General features: G+C 39.7%; 1 long non-coding RNA gene and 1 other non-coding gene across 2 annotated transcripts; one reads left to right on the top strand and one right to left on the bottom strand.

The window, feature by feature from the left end:
• The first annotated feature begins 9,382 nt into the window (after positions 1-9,382).
• Positions 9,383-9,647, top strand: LOC148016572 (signal recognition particle RNA). Its single transcript, XR_015688226.1, has one exon.
• Positions 9,648-16,354: 6,707 nt separating this feature from the next.
• On the bottom strand, positions 16,355-17,050 carry LOC148016571 (uncharacterized). The gene is made up of 3 exons (XR_015688013.1): positions 16,759-17,050; positions 16,563-16,664; positions 16,355-16,471 (listed from the first exon to the last, which is right to left on the bottom strand). It is a non-coding gene; the product is annotated as an uncharacterized LOC148016571 (long non-coding RNA).
• Positions 17,051-17,543: the final 493 nt, after the last annotated feature.

Raw genomic sequence — 17,543 nt, 5'->3', positions numbered from 1 at the left:
CCAAAGTAGATTCATGCAAATGAGGGATTAAATTTTTTTAAAAACCATTTATTTTTTAAAAATATTATATAATTTTGAATTTTTCCCTCTTCTGACCCCTAAGCATGAAGAGATCCGGTCTATGTCTTAGACAATGACCTACAAAATAGTATTGAATTGCCAACATTGTGTAATCAAGGATATGGATGTGCCATGATTAATTATGATCCAAATACTAATTTTTGGCCATTAACGATACAATTTACCACTGAATGTATTTCAAGTATGATGGGGATCCCAAAAATAATCAAACTTCATACCAAAAATCCCAAAATAGTTGTGTGCCTTGGTTGCATTAATATGGATATCAGACTCGTATAAGATGAAAAATACAAGGCTATTATACAATGAACTCCCAAAAATACAAGATATAATATAAAGATACATCCGCAAATGGTTATTTTGTATTGTTATGCCCGTAAGGCTACCATTTTTTGTACCATTCTATAAGCTTGCAAGGCTACCTTGAGTTTAGGATATGGTCATTTTGTATACCATTCTATAAGCTCAGAATGCTAGCATGCATTTATTATCTAATTTTTTTTGAGAGGAAGAGAGTAGATTAGTTCGGATATTCATCAGTGTTTTACTTGTCAATTATACTTGGCCATTTTCTTGTTGGTAATATGGGGCTGATCTCCTATGAATGACTAAGAACATTGAGAGTAGATTTTCTACAACTTTGTTAATGGCCAAGAAATAAAGCGTCAATAGCAACAAGAGCTATCAAGTGATGCATCCCATGGCACAAGGTTTATTTAAAAGGTACAGTAATGCTTGATAGTAGCAAGGAGATAATGCTGAAATCTTTTTGCAGCATAAACCATCACTAATCCTTGTCTTTTGGTGGTGGAATAGTTCATTTCCACCTAGATGAGCTGGTGACTATCAAAGTTCACAGGGAAATCCATGATATGCTCATGATGTTTTCATAACACTCCATTTTAGAGGCATTGATTTATACATGGAATGTTATGGGCCAATCTAGAGCTCTTAGAATAGGAGCAATCATGAGAGTCCTTTTTAATGCTTTGTAGGAATCTTAGCATTCCTTAGTCTAGGCCCATGTAATTAGTAGATTGTAGAGTAGTGATGCTAGGAGGCATATTCCACGGTGGATTCCGTGCCACGGTGGATTCTGTGAGGTTTTACGGTGGATTCCGTAAACTTAGATGACCGGGGCTCATACACAAAGAGGATTCTTTGTGCGAGAAGTTGATGGGGACGCCTGTCCTTTTCAGGCGTTTCATTAATTTAGTGTGTACGTGGGTGATTCCATAGCGAGTGATTCCGCAAAATACATGTTAAATTAATAAACGTTTATGAGTTTAGAGTGCGCACTCATAATAAATTAAGGTTAGGATTTATTTCTAACCAGTTGATTTATTTATGTAGCTGAAGACTGCTAGGTATTCACTTTTGTCGGTTTAATTGTATTATTTTACTAACGATTGTGAATGCTTCAGTTGATGTGTAGAGATAGCAGCAGTGGCGGAGGAAAGCATTGGAGTCTAGCGAGTATTCGACCTTTGGATTATATTTTGATAGGCGCCACGCCTATATTTTGTTATGTCTATTGAGACATCGATTATTGATTATTATTTTGTATGCGCCTATGCGTACGGATATGTTATTTCTATTTGGACATTGAGATTGGGCGTGCCAGACTCTATGGGCACCGTCCATTAGCTTTATTTCCTATTTTTGTAGAAAGCAAACTCAAAAGCTAAAAGCTTGTCATATTTTTGTAAATTGGGCTATTATTGAGCATGAAGATGGAAATATACGTAAAATACATGCTTTGTGAAGCGCTCACACAAGGCATGGGGGGAGATTGAACCCAAATGGTCTCTTGCTTCTTGTCGTTCATGCTTTTACATTGTTTTTTGTGCAAAAAGGTAGAGTTCATTGTTCTTGGGGACCTTCCGGGATTCACTATGTGAGCATACAGCGACCGATCTGTGCACCAGTGGTATCAGAGCGGAGCTGAGATCAAGAGCTTCCAATTGCTATCCATCTCGAGTGAAGGCAGAGCTCCTGGAACGATCGGGCTCTACAGTCAATCTCATCGTGAACCGTCGATACAGGCAGACTTCTGGCGATCAAGAACCCCTGTTTCCACTCTCAGATCACGAAGGACCAGGCTGTACAGGCGGAGGACCACGCATTCATCTCCTTTATCAAATCGTGGATATACTGTGAGAAAAATTTCATATCTCTTATCTCTCTTAAGTTTAAGCTTGACTTAAGCTTTAGAAGAAGCTTAAGTGCCCAGAAATTCATCGCGTGGTACAAGAGGAGGTCTCCGCGTTTTTCGCGCCGTGCTGAAAACGGCCCCCCCCCACGAAATCAAACGATTCACTGATTAAGCTTTTCAAGCTTAATCCCTTAAGTCAAAGCTAAACTACTCAAGTCATACAAGGCAAGCAAATTCATAAACTTTAGGTCCTGCACCTCCGAAGTCAAGTCCTGCAAGTCGACTGGAATCAAGTCGTGCAAGTTCATCAAGTCGGCCTAAGTTCTGCAAGTCTGCAACTCTGCAAGTCGGCTAAGTCTGCAACTCTACAAGTCGGCTAAGTCTGCAACTCTGCAAGTCAGACTAGTCAACTGGAGTCAGAACTGACTAGTGCTCAAAACTCCTAGAAGGGCTGTTCCTGCGCAAAAACTCTGAACTGCAAAGTTGTTCGTGGCAAGGTATTCTACCCATCCACAAGTCCGCTGAAGTATTTTTAGCAAACGAAGAAGGAAATATTGCAGATTTTTTGAAAATTGAGAAAGAAATACCCAAAAATACATAGCCTTGTAACCCCGAATTTGAGCTACGCTCATCCCGCTAACCTGATTTTGAGTGAGAAAGGTCTTTTGAGTTTTACAGGATGACGACACCACATATGGATGATCCTATGGCTGAAGACGACCTACCTGAGCCTACCATGGAACAAAAGCTGGATCTATTCATGCTGCAATTGGAAGAAGAACGAAGGGCTAGGCAAGCATTGCAAGCGCAATTGACAAAATTACAAAGAGCGTCTACCGACAAAGAAGAACCTCAAGCTGAAGATCTGATTCGACGTACCATCGACGCCACTCTTGAAGCACAAACCATTCACAACGAATCAAAGATAAGTAAACGAAGTTTCAAATTTCGCACTTTCAATGGCATACGAGAAGGAAAGACTGTTTTATCATTCATTAGCCAGTTTGATGACTATTTTCATGAGGAAACTTATCCAGAAAAAGATAAAATCAAGTGTGTTACTAATCATTTGGTAGACAGAGCATCACTTTGGTGGACTGTAGTACGCAAGAGCATAGAATGTCCTGCTACTTGGGAAGATTTCAAGAAGAAGTTCATGCAGAATTTCCTTCCACTGCAATTTCATGAGAAGGCTATCAAGCAATGGGATTTACTTCAACAACGGGATCGTGAGCCTATTCCACAGTATACATAGCGTTTTTGGAATGCACTCCTACAGCTACGCATGCTTGAAGACGTACCAGAGACGACACATAAGCGGAAGTATATGTCTGGACTTCTTGGGCATTACTACGCTGAAGTGAACATGTTCAAGCCTGCTACCCTTGAAGATGCCATCTCACTAGCTCACGACACTGAAGATAAGTTACGCGGTAGAGACAGACGACCACAGCAATTCCAAGCCAATGGTAATTATGGATCTAAACAATTCAATTCCAATTTTAGAAGGTTTAATCCAGGTCGTTTCTCATCACCATCTTTCCGCAAGAATTGGGCTAAACCACCTGCATTACCATCCAATGTCAATCCAAATCCCAAGCCTATTCCACAAGCAAATCCAAATGTACCCAGACTTCCAGCCATTGCAAATAATGTAACCAAAGCCAAGCCAATAGTATGCTATAAGTGTCACCAGCCTGGGCATCTCGCAGCAAATTGTCATTCAAAGAAGCCACCAGCACATATCAACTATCTTGGAGCCATGGACGAAGACGAGCATGAGGATATGCCTGATTTCATGAGGATGATACTACTACTACTTCCAACACTTTACCAGGTATGCCTACTCCACATTCATTATTGACTATGAAATATTTGGTGCATGGAAAGGAAAGGACTATTTTGCATGATGACGGTAGTACTCATGACTTTATTTCAGCAAAATTGATAAAGGAATTGAAATTACAGACTGTACCTATGCATTATCGCATAAAAGCTGCATTTTTAGGCACTAGGTATACTGGCACACAAGAAGTACAAGATTTAGAGATTCAAATTGGTTCATACATTGAAAGAAGAAATTTCTTAGTTGTTCCATTACAGTCGAGTGACATTATTCTAGGAATGCCTTGGCGACACCAGCATAACCCAGACATAGATTACTCCACACACACAATGAATATTAATTTTCAAGGAAAATCTATTACATTATATGGTATGCATGCATCTAATGTTTTTCCACTGCTTTCGCATACTCAAGCAAAACGTGCATTACGCAAGAGTACTAAATCATATCTCATTTGGGTGAATGAATTGCAAGCAAAGGAAAATCATATGCACCCTAGGCATAAGGAATTTCTTGCATATTTTAAGGACTGTTTTGCAGAAGACCTACCACCAGGTTTACCACCTTCACGTCCAGAAGACCATAAGATTGATTTAATCCCTGGCACACAACCACCTTGCAAAGCACCATATAGGCACAATCAGATAGAGCAAAAAGAAATCCAGACTCAAGTTGAAGAATTACTAAATAGAGGTTTAATTCGACCTAGCAGTTCTCCATTTGGTGCACCAGTACTTTTAGTCAAGAAAAAGAATAATACCTATCGTATGTGTATTGACTACCGAGCTTTAAATAAGATCACTGTAAAGAATAGGTATCCTATACCTAGAGTTGATGACCTTATGGACAAACTGCAAGGATCTTCTATATTTAGTAAAATTGACCTTAAGTCTGGATATCATCAGGTAAGGCTAGATAGATCTGATATATTTAAGACTGCATTCAGAACACAGTTTGGCCATTACGAATTCTTAGTCATGCCATTCGGATTGACTAATGCACTTGCCACCTTTAGTAGAATGATGAACCGTATCTTTTTAAAATATCAGTACTGTGTGATTGTTTTCTTTGATGATATTTTGGTGTTTAGTCAAAGTGAAAAAGAGCATTATGAGCATTTGTTATTAGTTTTTCAATTATTGAAAGAAAATCAATTGTTTGCAAATCTTGAAAAGAGTGAATTCTTTAAGACAGAAATTGAGTATTTAGGTCATATTGTATCATCTGAAGGAATTAAAGTTGATCCTAAGAAAATTGATGCAATATTGCATTGGCATGTTCCTAAAAATGTGCATGAGTTACGCTCATTCCTTGGTCTTGCTAGTTTCTATAGGAAATTTGTACGTAATTTTTCATTACTTGCTTTACCATTAACCAAACTTCTCAAGAAAGGAATTGTTTATCAATGGACTAAAAACCAGCAGAAATCCTTTGACTTACTGAAACGTGCATTAACCAATGCCCCTGTTTTACAATTGCCTGACTTTAATAGACCATTCTTTCTAGTTGTGACCGATGCTAGTGGATCAGGAATAGGAGCCGTACTAATGCAAGACAATCATCCAATAGCATATTCTAGTTCTAAGCTGAAACCCTCTGAGCTGAAATATTCCACTTATGACAAAGAACTATTAGTAGTTGTACAAGCATTAAGACAGTGGAAACACTACTTAATGTGTTCAGAATTCATGATAAAGACTGACCAGCAAAGCATTAGACATTTACTTATGCCAGGAGGCATATTCCACGGTGGATTCCGTGCCACGGTGGATTCCGTGAGGTTTTACGGTGGATTCCGTAAACTTAGATGACCGGGGCTCATACACAAAGAGGATTCTTTGTGCGAGAAGTTGATGGGGACGCCTGTCCTTTTCGGGCGTTTCATTAATTTAGTGTGTACGTGGGTGATTCCATAACGGGTGATTCCGCAAAATACATGTTAAATTAATAAACGTTTATGAGTTTAGAGTGCGCACTCGTAATAAATTAAGGTTAGGATTTATTCCTAACCAGTTGATTTATTTATGTAGCTGAAGACTGCTAGGTATTCACTTTTGTCGGTTTAATTGTATTATTTTACTAACGATTGTGAATGCTTCAGTTGATGTGTAGAGATAGCAGCAGTGGCGGAGAAAAGCATTGGAGTCTAGCGAGTATTCGACCTTTGGATTATATTTTGATAGGCGCCACGCCTATATTTTGTTATGTCTATTGAGACATCGATTATTGATTATTATTTTGTATGCGCCTATGCGCACGGATATGTTATTTCTATTTGGACATTGAGATTGGGCGTGCCAGACTCTATGGGCACCGTCCATTAGCTTTATTTCCTATTTTTGTAGAAAGCAAACTCAAAAGCTAAAAGCTTGTCATATTTTTGTAAATTGGGCTATTATTGAGCATGAAGATGGAAATATACATAAAATACATGCTTTGTGAAGCGCTCACACAAGGCATGGGGGGAGATTGAACCCAATTGGTCTCTTGCTTCTTGTCGTTCATGCTTTTACATTGTTTTTTGTGCAAAAAGGTAGAGTTCATTGTTCTTGGGGACCTTCCGGGATTCACTACGTGAGCATACAGCGACCGATCTGCGCACCAAGTAGTCATGTGATGGTAGCATAGTTTAGCATAAAGCATCGATAATACTTGATATAGCTCATGAAGCACTGTACCCCCTTTGGATTGGTATGTGGAGCGAGGTTCATGATAACCTTGGTTTTAGCAGAGTTAGTAGCAATTCTATTCTTAGACATGACATAGCCCAAGCTTATTCTATGGTTGACCCACAACTAGAACTTGAGAGGGGATTCAAGGAGAGGTTATAATACTTGCATCTTTGAAAGACTAGGTGAAGCTTGTGAAGATGTTATGCCTAGTTAGAGTGGACACATAAGTCCTCGACAAATGCCTACACACTGTGACAACGCTCTTCAAGTAGATTGTGTGAACTTCAGGAGGGTCACAATGTGAACTCAAGTTCAGTCAAGGTATAAACTTGGAGTGTAGGTAGATGAGTTTGCAGATAGTGAATGACTCATTATTACTTGTGATGGAGTCTATCTTAGCCAACGTAGATCTATGCAAATGAGGGATTAAAATTTTTTAAAAACCATTTATTTTTTTAAATTATTATATAATTTTTAATTTTTGCCTCTTTCGACTCCTAAGTCCGTAAGGCTACCATTTTTTGTACCATTCTATAAGCTCGCAAGGCTACCTTGAGTTTAGGATATGGTCATTTTGTATACCATTCTATAAGCTCAGAATGCTAGCATGCATTTATTATCTAAATTTTTTTGAGAGGAAGAGAGTAGATTAGTTCGGATATTCATCAGTGTTTTACTTGTCAATTATACTTGGCCATTTTCTTGTGGGTAATATGGGGCTGATCTCCTATGAATGACTAAGAACATTGAGAGTAGATTTTCTACAACTTTGTTAATGGCCAAGAAATAAAGCGTCAATAGCAACAAGAGCTATCAAGTGATGCATCCCATGGCACAAGGTTTATTTAAAAGGTACAATAATGCTTGATAGTCAACAAAGAAGGTGAAGGGTGTAGCAAGGAGATAATGCTGAAATCTTTTTGCAGCATAAAACATCACTAATCCTTGTCTTTTGGTGGTGGAATAGTTCATTTCCACCTAGATGAGCTGGTGACTAGCAAAGTTCACATGGAAATCCATGATATGCTCATGAGGTTTTCATAACACTCCATTTTAGAGGCATTGATTTATACATGGAATGTTATGGGCCAATCTAGGGCTCTTAGGATAGGAGCAATCATGAGAGTACTTTTTAATGCTTTGTAGGAAGCTTAGCATTCCTTAGTCTAGGCCCATGTAATTAGTAGATTGTAGAGTAGTCATGTGATGGTAGCATAGTTTAGCATAAAGCATCAATAATACTTGATATAGCTCAAGAAGCACTGTACCCCCTTTGGATTGGTATGTGGGGCGAGGTTCATGATAACCTTGGTTTTAGCGGAGTTAGTAGCAATTCTATTCTTAGACATGACATAGCCCAAGCTTAGAACTTGAGAGGGGATTCAAGGAGAGGTTATACTACTTGCATCTTTGAAAGACTAGGTGAAGCTTGTGAAGATGTTATGCCTAGTTAGAGTGGACACACAAGTCCTCGACAAATACCTTGAGCTACTTCCATAGCATGCATGTCCTTAAAGATAGTGCTCATGACCCTCTGGAGGGTTGCTAGTGCATTAGTCAATCTGAAAGGCGAGACAATATAAGTGAATATACCCCCCCCCCCCCCCCCCCCCAAATTGGTGGGAAAGGTAGTTTTTTGGTCTTTCATCCTGGTGGACTTGCACTCGATTATATCTTGCAATCCCGTCTAAGAAGCTGTAAGTTTCTTTCCTACTACTTACTTGATTATGTGGTCAATGTATGGTAGCGGATAGTGATCTCCCTTGGTTGTGGCATTTAATTTCTTGTAATTGATGCGTATGCAAAATTTCCAGTTCTTTTTGGGTATCATGATGATTGATGATACCTAGTCTATATGCTCGATTTTGTAGATGAATCTCGCTTTTAGCAACTTATTGATCTCCTCCATGACATGATGAGAATATCGATGATTCATTGGATAGGCTCACTGTTGATTAGCTTTTGGTACCATCCCTTAGAGGAATCTTGTGGGTGAGAACTTGCAAGGAAATACCCTTAAGGTTGAGGCAAAAACATCTCTGTATTCCTCCAACAAGTTAAGCAATTGTTCCTTATCCTCCATAGTAAGGTCCTCAATAATGTAAATGGGCTTAAGGGATTTCCCAACATGGAGATAACCGGGGAATAATATGTGGACTAGTATGCTGAGCACAGTACTAGTGTTCATGCACCAAAGCTCATACAACTAGCGCTGTGTAGTGTTCATAACGATTCTAGCATCCATGCATAAGTATGTGTCATATATAACTTCGAAGTAGAGCTGTTTTTAATACTCTGCATATACCGTACGTCGAAAAGGAAAAGGCCGTCCAAAATCCAAGGGAACGATCTTCTAATGCATTCTTCCTGAGTTAGCCTGGATCTTTGCTGAAGCTCCGGATTTCAAAGGAGGCAGGACGGCGGCTCTAGAGTGTGAGAGTCTAGAGAACTCGAAAGCGTCAACACATGATCGAGGTCACTGTGTGTGGAGGTGTGTCACTCGGGACTCTGGATCGGGGCGCGGGCAAGAGGGCTTTCATCTCCCACATGCGAAGCTTGGCACGACAGGTACGGTTTACATTGCGGCAGCCGGCGGCCTTCAATGCTCTCGTTCCTGGGTGTATTATGACGCCTGTAACCCGAGGAGGGGGAAATGTACGGTCGGGCGGATGTCGACGGCTGGTATGTTGTACTGGGACGCGAGGCCGTTCTTGGATGCGGCCCTTCGCAGCGGCGCCCGTTTCCAAGTCTCGAGTGGAGGAGATCGTAGCCGCCCGGAGGGAACTGGCATCTCTCCGTGCTTGAAGGAGGGGGGACCGCGTGAGGCCGGAAACGGAGCAACGCTACCCCTCGCTCTAGACGGTGGAGGGATAACGCCACCTTTGTCTGCGGGCCAACCTTCGGCCTCCTCTCAGTCCCCGGCGACAAACCCTCAAAATTTTGCGGATCTCGATAGACACCAATAATTAGTTTTCTTGGCACCCAAATAGATGGCACATGTGGTGGACGTGGACCCGCAGTCCCGTCATCTTCTTTGTTGTCACCAGAATCGGCTACCACGAGCTTATCTCGAGTGACCGCGACCAAAACCAGATATGCTGGCAGAAGGAACACCACTCATGTTGTAAGGTTCAGAGCTGGAGACATTGAAGGATTCTAAGGGGCGGTACTTAGAGGCCGTCTATAGGCCGCGGCCTAACAAAAGGTGGAGGCAAGAGAGCCCGACAATGACGATATTTGTCATGCTTCATCTCCTTATAAGTCCTCATCCATACCCAAAGTGAAGGCTACTGAATGTTATAATAAATCGGTTCCATCGCCAATGCCTTGATGAACCTAGTTCCATCATCAACTACTAAAGGAGGTCCCAATCCTCTTGAAAACTTCTATAGGATATTGGCCTCAGGAAACAACCATGTTTGCATTGGATTAATTGTCCATTCCGATTGCATAACTTGTACCTCATCCTAAGTTCACTCTACGTAACTTTTTGTCAGCTTTGTGTCCTATTGGGCCTGCATCATTCGGATATCTAAGGTAGACGGACGATCTCATTACACTAGAGTAGACTTGTTGGGATCCTTGGAAGTGGTCTCCTTATCGTTAAAGGACTCGGGTGGCTTCTGTTGGTGCTACTCCTTGACATCATCTTGTTGAGTGCAAGTCTTCTCCTATTGGGGGAAACTTGTAGGTGTGAGCTCTAAAGTGAAAAGTGTAAGGGGAGCAACATGCATCATGGTAGGGAAGCGTATCCTACACGATTTCAGGAGTTTCATCCCACAAAGATTTTATCTTAGCTTCAAAATTGGCATGGTAGCAGAGCACATCATTCTACAAGATTGTGCCCACTCGTTCAAAGCCGCATTCTACTATTCCAACACCTAACAGTATTCTTTCAACAGCTCCAAGGTAGGATGTTGAGATGAACCACCTGGTTGTAATATGAATACATCCTCCATCTTTCCGAAGCCAATACGATATGTTCATCACTATCCGTAGTGACATTCTCCTCTGCCAACTTCTCGCTCTATGACTTGTCCTCCCACTTGATAGCTAAGTCCTTGTTTGGTAGCATAGGGGGTAGAGTTGAAGGTGCAGCGCGAACTCGCAAGCTTTGTGTGCACATTCATCTAGTATTGTTGCACGTGGATAGGAATTGAATCTCATTGTAAAGATATTCGATGTTGATAAAATCAAGAAGCCACTAATGAAACTACTTCCCAACGCTCCATAGCGTTAGCTGGAGTTGGGTTGGAAGGATCTGCTATTTTACATGGTAGATCACGATCTACTTACTTATCAATATATCATTTCCCAAATTGTAAGAGATCATTATAAATCACAATTTCATTGGTTACTAGGAGCGGTGGGGAAGGAATCTTAGTTAGAGAAAATTTGATCTTATCTTGATGCCATCAGATGGCCTACATGCCCATTGTGACTAACTCGAGCTTTCCAGAGCTGCCAAGGGTAGCCTAAAAGAAGGTAGCAATCTTCTCCCTCCGTTACCATATTTAACATCATAAAGGATACTAGAAAATAAATAATGGCTACTTCTATCACCAAAGAGAGAAGTACACCCAAGGGTCATACCTATTGCATGCTATGGATTTGCTATATGGATCAGAAACAAGGTTTTGGCTCCCATCCATGAGGCCAAACTCGTGACAACTGGCGATAATATTGACTCTCAAGCCACTATCTAGTAAAATATTTTTGATAATCTGACCTTGAGATTGAACAAAGGTTACTAGAATAGTTAAGTCAAACAACGGTGGTCGTGTGCCTTCTATACCACATCTTCTGTTGTTGTTGCTATTGAGGTCTCCACCTTTGACATTAAAGGGGCCAAAGTCATAGGTTAAAGAATTTAGTGTAAGTGGTCATAGGTTAAAGAAGGTTGATATAGTAAGGTGGTAGGATAGCATTTCCTTTTGCTGGTGCATCTTGCATATGAACTTCTAGATTAGGTATCTCTACTGAAGCCTATGGTGTTACATTCTTTGTCTCTGCGCACATTGGAACCTTTTCCAAAACTGACCCAAGTCCAACATCACCACTAGTTTTATTGTTGACCACTCTTGTAGGCTAATGTCGAATGGCTTCTTGCATGGCCTAGAGAACTCTAGTAGGATTTCTACTAGTTCTTTCTTCACTCTCTTCCTAGATTTGGTAATAACATTGACTGTGGGGTCGGGTAACTCCTCAATTTCAACCACCTTCACCGAATGCATAGGAGCCTTGCCTTTATCACCCCATTGCTTTTGGAAATCCATGCCACCAATGTCCTTCTTGCTGCATACAAAAGAAGTAGGTTTTGTTCCAGGATCAATGAGGTTCTCAACTACCTCTTCCTTAATCTCTATCTCCTCCCGTAGTCTAATTGAAGGCTAATCTTATTGATCATATGGAATTGTGGGTGCAACCACCAAAAATGTCCTTGATGAGTTCCAATATGTGATGCCATTCACCCTAGTTCCTTGTTAGTTACCTCCCTAAGCCAGTTGGTTGCATGCATATATGCACACCTCTATATCATGAGTGGAAGCCTTGCAAATGCCATGACATCATTACTTTACTGCACATACCACTAGTAGATATTTGGAGTTAGTACACTTAGAGCATTAAAGGGTCTTGTTAGTAGATTTGCAAGCATCTTTTGAGCATTTTTGGCATCTTCTCGTTCTTGGATATTTGTATTGCTCTATCCAAACTGTTATCCTAAAACTGATCATTTTTTCAGAAATGACACAGTGTGGAGCTGTCAATAGAGAGGGCCAAGAACCCTCATAGTCTCCCATTATTCCATATCACTCAGTGTAACACGTTGTTTCATACCTAATTTATCTATTAATATTCGTTTGCATTGAAGAAAAGTAGATATATATATATAACTTGATTGAAATAATTTAGAGATTTCAAAGGCCAAGTAATTATAGAAAAAAACAGAGCACAAAACATTTCAAACACACATACACCGAAAGATATATAACCAATTTAGTCTATATGAGAGTCCACCCACATGGCCATAACATTGTGTACCTCAATGTTATCATCCCCTATAATGATTAGATCATCTACATAGATCACTAGTATCACAAGACTTCTAGATAGATCACTAGTATCACAAGACTTCTAGATAGATCACTAGTATCACAAGACTTGCATTTGTTTTGTTAGGAAACAGATTATGATAAGCCTTTCCAACTACAAATCCAAGTCTCTACAAGTAAGTACTAATCCATGCATGCCAAGTTCTTGGACCATATTTCAGCCCATAAAGTGCCTTTTTCAGTTTGCATACATAGTACGGATATTGAGGGTGTGGACATTCCCTTCTTGCTGATCCGTAAACACCTCTTCTGCCAGGCCTCCATTAAAAAAATGCATTCTTAACATCCATTTGGTGTAATTTCCAGCCCTTTGTTGCAGCCAATGCAATAACTATTGTGATGGTTGCCATTTTGACAATGGGGCTAAATGTCTCTTCATGATCTAGGGCATATTGTTGTGATATCCTTTTGCCACTAGCCTAGCTTTATACCCTTCAATGGTGGCATCTGACTTATACTTAACGTTATAGACCCATTTATAACCTATTGACTTCTTACCATCATGTAGTGCTACTAATTCCCAAGTCTATTTTGAATTGGTGCATTCATATCCTCATCCATTATCTTATATCACCAATTTTTGTCCACAACAACCTCACTCAATGTAGTAGGCTATCAATGTTCCATGAATGTTGTCATATATGCATAATGCATTGTTGAAAATCCACTATATATAAGCATGCCAGTAGGGTATCTCACCCTCTTTGATGTTTTGAACAGAGGTGGACTATTTGACTCCCCTCTCTCCTCATGAGGAAGGACATATATATTCTCCTTAACTTCAAGGTATAAATGGATGAAATTCCAAATTCACTATCCAAGATGTTAGCTGAGTCATATCTTGAAGTCAACATCCTAGTAGCATCATCAAGAACATTCTCTTTGCCTTTGCCTTTTGCTTCACTTCTCTCCCTCATTGACATAGCACTATCAGTGGATGGTGATGCATGACTGTGTAATCTACCACTCCAAGGAGAAACACTTGAAGATATGTCACTTGTAGGTCCAAACATATTAGTACTATGATGTTGAATAGCAATAGATACATGACTTGAAGACTGATCATAGGGAACAATAGCAAAGGAACCTTACCACAAAGCCAACTCATCAAGTATGACATCTTTGTTGCTGATAGATTCCCATGTAGATGGATCAAAGCATTTTTAAGCTTTCTGTTCCTGAGCATAGCCAATAAACACACATTTTTATGCCTTAGGATCTAACTTTTTTCTCTTTTCATCTAGAATGTGCAATGCAGCCAAAGCCTTTAAGATAGTTAACATCCGCAGCTTGTGTCCATACAATTTTTGATAAGGTATCATGTCATGAATCCTTGTTATAGGAGTTAGATTTAGCATATACATAGTTATCATTATGGCTTCAACCCAATAATAAAGTGCATGTGTAAACAAGAGATAGAATAGTCTAATTCCTTCTCAACCTATTGCTTAAAATAATCAAAAACAAGTACTTCATCCTTCTACTTCAAGATATACACCCATGTATATCTGTTGAAATTACCAATGAATGTGACATAATATTGGGATCCACCAAGAGAAACATTATGGGCTAGTCCCCAAACATCTAAATGGATCAAGAACAATGGTCTAGATTTGTTTTGAGAATATTCTTCATGAATAGAAATCAAGACTACTTAGTAAACTGACATGCATCAAACATGACCTAAATCCGAGTAGGCAAACTTTGGCAAGCCTATACAATTGCTTCTTTTGCATAGTATACAACCTTTGGACATTGATATGTCCAATGCGCTTATACCAAATCTCAATATCTCTAATTGTACACTATCTACTCTTAGCTATGGAATATTAGCATCTAGGCTAAACAAATAACATGCCTTTTTTCTCAAGCTATCAGCTTACAACGATTTCCAAACTCTTCAATAAAACATCCATGTTTATTGAACCAAAATTGTAGATTTTGCTATGCCATTTGCCTAATTGATAGCAAATCCTTAATAATTGAAGAACATGTAGGACATCATGCAAATTCTTCTTCTAACCATCATGTATAACCAATGGAACTACATCCTTATGCTTAACATTGTGTGATTGGAGGCCCCTTAGTTAATGTACCATACATCATCTGACTTATGGTCTCCTTAGTGCAATTATTCCGAACATAGGCCATACCAAACATTCAATCAACACTACAATCATCAACATTGCTAGATGATGCATAATGATCATATTGCTTACCTCTAGTTTTTTAATTTTCTTGTTTCTGCTAGCCATTCTTAGTAATTTTTCCATATTTACCACAATAGTGATAGTCCTTGTCCTTATTGGACAGCTTATTCATATTCTGAGATTGCAATGAACCTCTACCTCTAGAGTTGGATCTCCCCCTTGTTGCTTGGAGGTATCCACCACCTCTACTATTGTGCACATACTAAGTATTCACATTCTGATATGCATTTTGGTTAGTCCCCTGACCATGAGAGGACACTATACCATTGCTACCATGGCCTCTTTGATTTGAATAGAAGACCGCATCTCAACTTTTTGAGCTACTTGATCCAATAGCTAATCCAAGCTTGACCTCTTTTTGAACAAGCAATGACATCAACTCATTGAAATCAGCCCAAAGTAATGCCACTAAGGACCATAAGTCAGATGATGTATGGTATGTTAATTAAGGGGTCTCCAATCACATAATATTAAGCATAAGGGTGTAGTTCCTTTGGTTATACATGATGGTTAGAAGAAGAATTTACATGATATCCTACATGTTCCTTAAATTACTAAGAATTTGCTATCAGTTGGGCAAATGGCAAGGCAAAGTCTACAATTTTGGTTCAATAAGCATGGATGTTTTATTAAAGAGTTTGGAAATGGTTATAAGGTGATAGCTTGAGGCAAAAGACATGTCATTTGTTCACCCTAGACGCTAGTATCACTACAAGATACAGGCATCATACCGACGTTCAAAGTGATGCAAATGTTCATTAAATAAATTTCCCCCATCGTCACTAAAATCATCGGCAAAAGCCTCTCTACAAAATCGTCGCAGAAACCATCACTATATGTGTCACTATTTGCATCTCAAAAGTAACGCAAATAGGAATGCATATAGCAATGGTTTGCGACGTGAATTGTGGTAGCAATAGTGATACATGTAGAGAAATTAGCAATTGTTACAAAGGAAAAAAAACTGTGCTAGGACAGCAAGCTGCCCTACCACATATAGCACCAATGGCCATCAAGATGAGCGCAAAATGTACTTGAACCCACGAGAGTGATACATAGAATAAGTACAAGACCGCTGATCAAAACTCATGAGATTACATGGAACCATGGAGAGAGAAGAGAGCCACAACTAACATGAAATTCTATTTGTAATTATTGTAAGATACAAAGGATAATAAGTTTATCTAAGAAATAGTACATGGAAGATTCGTGCATAGATCATAAGACCAAAGAAGAAGAAGGTGTGTGCTTCACAAATCCAAGCATAAGCTATAGATCCTCGCCATCAAAAAGCTCATCTCAACGCAAAGGAGCATCTAACGAACTCTAAGCATGAGATACAAATCCTCACCATCAGAAAGCTCAACTAGACACAAAGGAGCATCAAACAGACTCTACAAAATAAACAACTACACATCAGTCGACCATACATAATGCATTTAAGAAAAAATTAGTAACTACAAGCAAGAAAGATAATTGACTTACTGGGCTGCCACATGCGTACAATCTATTGATGAGTGTAGTGAGACCGTGTCTCTCTACATATCAAGTCTCCAAGTCGGTGGGATTTCGATTTGTGATGTAGTGCTGCAAAGAAAATGGAATAAGTGGTTAGAAATATGATTGTTAGAACAAGTGATATTGCAAATAAGAAAGCGAGAAAAACAAAAGAAAAACTTACAAAGTCCTCCAGATAAGTCTTGTGGCCGTTACTCCCCAAATGATGCACGATCCCCATCTCCAATCCTGCCCTTGTTGTTGCCTATTGCTTCTGTTGCCTGTCGCCAATGTCTTGGAGAATCTATAGCCTCCTCCCTGAGTCTCTTCCAATCATCTTCATCTAGCCACTCAAGCTTTGAGACACCACTTTTAATCTCTTACGTGTGTCCAATCGTTTATGTGATATGTATACATGCATACATTCCATCATCCACCCAGCGGAAAATCTCTTTGTCACGATACATACCACAAACTCCATGTGTAAGGATGCCGCTATATAGCCCTAGCTCCCCTCGAGTATATTCTTTCAATGATCCAAGACATTGTGCCTAAAAACTTGTTAGCACAACTCTCTCATGAGAGACATCACCCTCCTCCCCTCATCATTCATGATCACACCACCTGTTTTATCATCTACAAGGTATCTAAACCCCTCTGAGGTATGTCTAAGGTGTGTTCTCTTCCAGCTATAACTGCACTCCTAGGCATAACTAGGAGACCCTTGTACATCTGGTGTACCCATGGGGGTAGTATCTCTTGAAGTAGCACCCATGGATGCATGATGCAACATACAAAAATGATTCACTTTCTCCTCCATTGCAACATCCATACTTTTTCCTACTCCATTTTCAACCACCACATCTTCACTCAGTCTATCATTGTCCTTCAACAATCATAGCACACTATTGATTGAATCCACTTTTGGTAGCCATTGTGAAATATGCACTAACGCCTCCAACACCAGCC

The sequence above is a fragment of the Lygodium microphyllum genome, chromosome 23, assembly GCF_053477565.2.
Source record: "Lygodium microphyllum isolate KBCC chromosome 23, Lygodium_microphyllum_v1.1.10, whole genome shotgun sequence".
Taxonomy (NCBI): domain Eukaryota; kingdom Viridiplantae; phylum Streptophyta; class Polypodiopsida; order Schizaeales; family Lygodiaceae; genus Lygodium; species Lygodium microphyllum.
Note: the sequence above shows the minus strand (reverse complement) of the source record. Positions and strands in the feature narration are given on the sequence as shown.